The sequence below is a fragment of the Notolepis coatsorum genome (genome assembly GCF_963971535.1).
Source record: "Notolepis coatsorum genome assembly, chromosome: 1".
Taxonomy (NCBI): domain Eukaryota; kingdom Metazoa; phylum Chordata; class Actinopteri; order Aulopiformes; family Paralepididae; genus Notolepis; species Notolepis coatsorum.
Genome location: NC_140165.1, coordinates 21,992,303 through 21,998,551, shown reverse-complemented (window position 1 = coordinate 21,998,551; position 6,249 = coordinate 21,992,303).

The following is a 6,249-nucleotide window of genomic DNA, read 5'->3' as shown; positions in this document are numbered from 1 at the left end:
TTGCCTGACCGCAGCAGCATGAACAGGCTGTTGTTGGGGTGGTGAGGGTCTTTCATTATTCTGCAGGCTCTGGATTTGCACCTCTTGCACTCCTTAGAGTGCAGTGATGCTCTGCTACATCATTGTAAAGCCAGTGACCCCTCATGAGTATGGTGTACGAATTACCTTCACTTCTTACCAGATAAAAAACATTATGTTGGGGGAGGTATATGTGCTTCCTTTTTTTCTTTTTTTTTTTAATCTTTTTTCCCCTCCATTTTCCTCCGATTTTCTCCCATCCCAATGTTAGTCGTATGCCAATTCCCAATCCCTTCCTGGTCGCTGCGCACTTACCCCCCACAGTCAGATCATCTGGGAGAGTGGAGGCTACCACGTGCTTCCTCCGACACACGTCCAGCCAATCACCGCTTCTTTTCACCTGGCAGCGCGGATTCTCATTGAGAGGGCGTAGCGTGTGGGAGGATCACACTATCCCCCTCAGGTCCTATCCGCGCTTAGCAGGCCCCCCTCGACCGAACTGTAGGAGTCGCTGTTTACAACGACCCGGACCCACCCCGCCAGCTTCTCCCACCCTCTAATACAGCCAATTGTATTAGTGTGAACGGCCAGCCAAGCTGGTGACAACCCCGGAGCTGTGAGCCGGATTCGAACAGGCGAATCCAGCTCACAGCTCCGGGGCTGGTGACGAACGCATTCTCCGCTACGCCACCTAACCGCCTGGTATATGTGCTTCTTTGATCTCATTCATCTTTTATAATATCCTCTTAATGGTTTATTTGGTATATATGGTTGATCAGTAAACACAATGGGTTTGATAAGTGTTTATTTTGTGTTTCTTATTGTTTTGATAAGATAGAATAGATTGATTTATCTAGGAAGAGATACAAAAATGCGATTCGAATCCAGGTACTTTCTGTGTGGAGTTTGCATGTTCTCCTTGTGAGGGGATTGTGAGGTCCTATTCTATCGATAAAGGGAAGTGGAACATGGAACAGCCTTCCGGTCCCCTTAAGGGAATGTACCACCCTGTCCACCTTTAGGGGCGAACTCAGGAAATGGCTGTTAGACAGCCAAATATGCACTCATTAGGGATGTTAGTGATGTTGTACTGACTGAATGTCATGTTAGTGTGGTCATGTCAGTGATGTAAGTTTTTATGAATGAACGTTGTATGGTCCGTTTTGTGTTTGTTTTATGTTAGGACTACGGGTGGAAATTAGCCCTGTGCTATTCCCGGCATATTTACGTCCTTATCATGCTGTGATGTTATGCGTAGTTGCATACACTCATGTAAATGATGTTCATTAATTTGCATTGTCCTTAATAAACAAATCTTAATCTTTTTGTGGGTTTCCTCCAGGTGCTCCAATTTCCTCCCACCATCAGATATACACTCCTGTCAGTGCCCCTGACCAAGGCACTGGCAAAGATCTGGAGTGGAAGTGAACCCTGGGCATGGGGCCAACAACTGCACCCCATAAAACCATCCTGTTACTGAAACGTTGACACCAGATGTCAAGGGCCTATGAAACAAAAAAGGATTAAATCCTCCAGAGAAAGGAATTGCTTAGAAGTAAAAAGGTGGGTGCCAACACGTTTTCCCCCTCTTGTATCCGCCATCCTCTACAAATCTGATCTGATTCGGACCGCAACGGACTGTGGGGTTTTACAGTTTAGACAGATCAGGTACAGTAGCTCTGACTGTGGGTTTTTTCAGTTCAAACATACACAGCCTCCGTCAGAGGAGAGGATAAAGGCTATGTCAGGGCAGCTGACCATATCTCCTCCATCACACACAGGTGAGCACACACACATAACACACAGCTTCAAGTTGAAGAAGTTTAATTTGTCACATGTACTGAATAATACACTTGCACTTTACACTATTGATATGTAGGGGAGAACGGGGATGGTTGTCACACGGGTAGGTTGTCAACATTCATATTTCGCTACCAAAAGGCGCCATCTCCCATATTTTGGTATGGAAATGTCCAGAATTGGGATCAGAGCTCACCTACATAGTCTTCTTTGGAGAAAGACAGCTGAACATGTCAACTAGGTGAGAGGACTTTTTGTGTTTTTCATGTGGAATTGTAAATGTTCAGCTCCTCAGTATTTTTCTTCTAGGCTTTTACACAATTGGTTTATAATGAAACAATTGTTACCCTTAAAAAGTGAAGGGAAAGCTATAGTTTAGATTGTTGTTGGCTAACTAACACATTTTTAGATGGTTGTTAGCCTTGATACTAGCAAGACATTCCAGTTGGGGTTGGTCGTCACATTTTCTTTGGGGTTGGTGCTTTAATGAGCACAACATGGACCGTTTCTTCACCAACTTGGAGGTGATGGATGAGCTGAGGACAGACCGAGCAGAGCCCAATGCACCCCAGCCCACCTACCAAGCCTAGTACATCCCAGCCTAGACTACCTACCAAGCCTAGTACATCCCAGCCTAGACCATCTGCCAAGCCTAGTACATCCCAGCCTAGACCACCTGCCAAGCCTACATTTACATTTACATTTAGTCATTTAGCTGACGCTTTTATCCAAAGCGACTTACAAGTTCTGTGCGACAAGACAGCAAGAAGGGTATAACTCTATCAGCTGAGTAACAATGTTCATCAAAGTGTTGCGTGTTACAGTGTAGGTTAGTTTATTAGGACAAGTGCATGACATTAAGGTTAGTCGGGGTTAGATTTTTTTTTTTTGTTTTTTTTTTTTTTTTTTATCATTTCAGATAATGGTTGAAGAAGTGAGTCTTTAGTCGACGGCGAAAGATTGGACGGGATTCGGCTGTCCTAACTGGGATGGGTAGTTCATTCCACCATTGTGGGGCAAGGACTGAGAATAGGCGGCTTCTCTTTGATGACCCTCCGGGAGCTTGGATAGGAGTAGATCTGAGGCGGCCAGAAGACGCAGAGCGTAGGGGTCTTGAGGGTGTGTAGTTAGAGACCATTGACCGGAGGTAGGCGGGAGCGGTTCCCTTTGCCGCACGGTATGCTAGGTCGAGGGCCTTGAAGCGGATACGTGCAGCAATGGGGAGCCAGTGCAGGTCCCTAAGAAGTGGGGTGACATGGGCTGACTTCGGTAGGTTTGAGATCAGGCGGGCAGCTGCATTTTGAATGAGTTGAAGAGGCTTGGTGGCAGTGGCCGGGAGGCCAGCTAGCAGTGCGTTGCAGTAGTCGAGGCGGGAGATGACTGTTGATTGGACGAGGAGTTGGGTGGCTTCTTTTGTCAGGAAGGGGCGTATCCTTCTGACGTTGCTCAGGAGGAATCTGCAGGTTCTGGTTGTCGCTGCGATGTGAGCAGAGAAGTTCAACTGGTCGTCGAGGACAACACCAAGGTTCTTGGCGGTCGGCGACGCGGTCACAGCTGCATTCTCGACTGTGATGGAGAGGTCGGTCAGGGGGGAGGATTTGGCCGGCAGGTGGAGCAATTCTGTTTTGCTTAGGTTCAGTTTGAGGTGGTTGGTCGTCATCCAGGCGGAGATGTCGGACAGACAGGCCGAGATCCGCTCAGAGACGTGGATATCTGAGGGAGGGAAGGAGAGGAAGAGTTGAGTATCATCGGCATAACAATGATATGAGAAGCCATGAGATGTGATAATGTTACCCAGTGATTTAGTGTAGAGGGAGAAGAGAAGGGGTCCTAGGACCGAGCCCTGGGGGACACCCGTCCGGAGGGGGCGGGTGGCCGACAGAGTCCCTCTCCATGACACTTGGTAGGAGCGGTCATTGAGGTATGATGTCAGCCATGTCAGCGCAGATCCAGCCACTCCCATTCCTGCGAGGGCCGCGAGGAGGATCTGATGGTTGACTGTGTCGAAGGCTGCAGATAGATCTAGGAGAATCAGGACAGAGGAGAGGCCTTTCGCTTTTGCTAAGTGAAGTGCCTCTGTGACCGCAATGAGGGCCGTTTCTGTGGAGTGGCCAGTCCGGAAGCCAGACTGATTGGGGTCTAGGAGGTCATTCTGTAAGAGATAAGCAGTAAGTTGGTTGGATACAGCACGTTCAAGTGTTTTAGAAAGGAAGGAGAGAAGAGAGACAGGGCGATAGTTGGCTATGACGGTGGGGTTCAGGGTTGGTTTTTTTATGAGGGGCATGACTCTGGCTTGTTTTAGGGAGGTGGGGACCACCCCCGAGTTGAGTGAGGAGTTGATGGTTGCAGTTAGGAATGGGAGGATGTCCGGTGCTATGGTCTGGAGGAGTGGGGAGGGTAGCTGGTCCAGCTGGCATGTAGTCGGACGGTTCGACGTTACCAGTGTCAGGGTCTCGGCTTCTGTAATGGGAGAGAAAGATGACAGAGTGAAGGATGAGGTTCTCGATTCAGCGTTTGGAATGGGTGGGGGTTGGGAGAAGGAGCTGCGGATGTTCTCCACTTTTTCCTCAAAGAAGATCGCAAAGTCTTCGGCAGAAAAAGATGAGGGAGGAGGAGGTGGGGGGGGAGTGAGGAGGGAGGACATGGTAGCATGCAGTTTGCGAAGATTCTTGGCAGAGGCCTCGATCCTATGGTGAAAGAAAGAAGCTTTGGCATTAGTAATGGTTTTGGAGAATGTTAACAAGAGGTTGTGATATGTGTCGATGTCAGCAGTGAGGCGTGACTTTCTATACTTCCTCTCAGCCGCTCTCAGGACCTGTCTTTGTTCTCTCACTGCATCCGTCAGCCATGGACTGGGTGGGGAACATCCCATCCCAGCCTACATTCCAGTGTACTCCACCCCAGCTGGAAAAGGCAACCAGCAAGAAGAAGAAACAGAAAATAAAGAGACAGGAGGAGTCTTCATCAGATGAAGATGATTGTTTTTGTTTGGTTTGTATGGAAACATTCTCCAACAGCCGTTCAAGGGAGGTATGGGAGAAGTGTTGGATGTGCAACCAGTTGGCACACAAGCTCTGCTTAGTTGGAGTGCCCAGACCTTACATTTGCCATCACTGTAACTCAGATAGTGAATGAGTGTAGCCTAGTTGTGTAGGCTATTATTGTTAGGCCTGTTTATTTTGTTCTTATTTTGTTATATAGGATGGCCTAAAGAGGTATTTCCTGTTTATGTTCGTGTTAAGATGCATTAAGTTATGTATTTGTCAACTTGTCAATGCAATTCAACTTTCAAATTTAGTTCTTCCTTCTTGCCTTCTTTTTAAGATGTTTCCCATTAAAACACATAGTGACAACCAACCCCATAGTGTGTGACAGCCATCCAGTAGCGGCTGGTACTATCGCAGCCTTGTGGGTCGCAGCCGGGGGTTCACGTTAGGTCGCGTTGAAAATGTAATGCTCTGAGATGCTCTGGAGCAATCTCTCTCTCTGTCTCTCGGATCAATCCAATAAACAAACAACTCACCATTCATTCATTATGCATCAGCAGCAGCTAAATTAATGTTATAGTTCACAACACAGCAGCGCGTTTTGAATCGCTAGCCTATTATCGTCTCGTCTCAGCAAGCACAGTCAATAATTTCCGTAGCCGCATTTCTCGGAGACAGCTGTGTAGCGAGAGAGAGAGAGAGAGAGAGAGAGAGAGAGATAGAGAGAGAGAGACTCACTGTTTAGTCGAAACGTCCAGGGCAGGAGGGCTTGATAAAGTGTATAATCCACTGTTGATGTATTCCAGACCACTGTCCACTGTCCAGACTGCATCCGCCATATAGCTTGTTAGCCAAGTGTTAGCTGTTAGCAGTTAGCACCACACAACACAAGTACTTCATTTCTTTGTCCATTTCCGCGTCGAACAGACTGCAAACTACCTGGCGTTCTATCGCCATGCTCTAAGACAAACTCTAACCTTAACCAACTTTGAAAGAGTGCCTAAGCTTAACCGTCGAAAGAACTTGCAGTCACGCTCTAAGACAAATAGCTGCATCTCACAAGTCACAACAACACAACTATCTCTACCACCAAGCTAGAATTGGAACATAGAAAGTGGATTCGGCCAATCAGAGATCGTCTCCGCGAAATACTGCTACGGAAAAAAAAACTGACGTCGGCCAATCAGAGAGCGTCTCCGCGAAATGCGGCTACGGAAATTCTTGACGCTGCTGCCTAGACCGCTTCAAATCGCGCCCGGATTCCAACATAATAGTCATATTTCAACGCACAACGCGTTACGCACAGATTGGCTGCGACGGATACAGCGATCAAACAGTGACGCGCACTCAGAGCGCTATTGCGTCTAGCCCGGGCCGAGAAATACAAAAAAATAAAAAAAATAAAAAAAATGTAGTCACTTCCTGTTCAGGAAAACGAGTATTT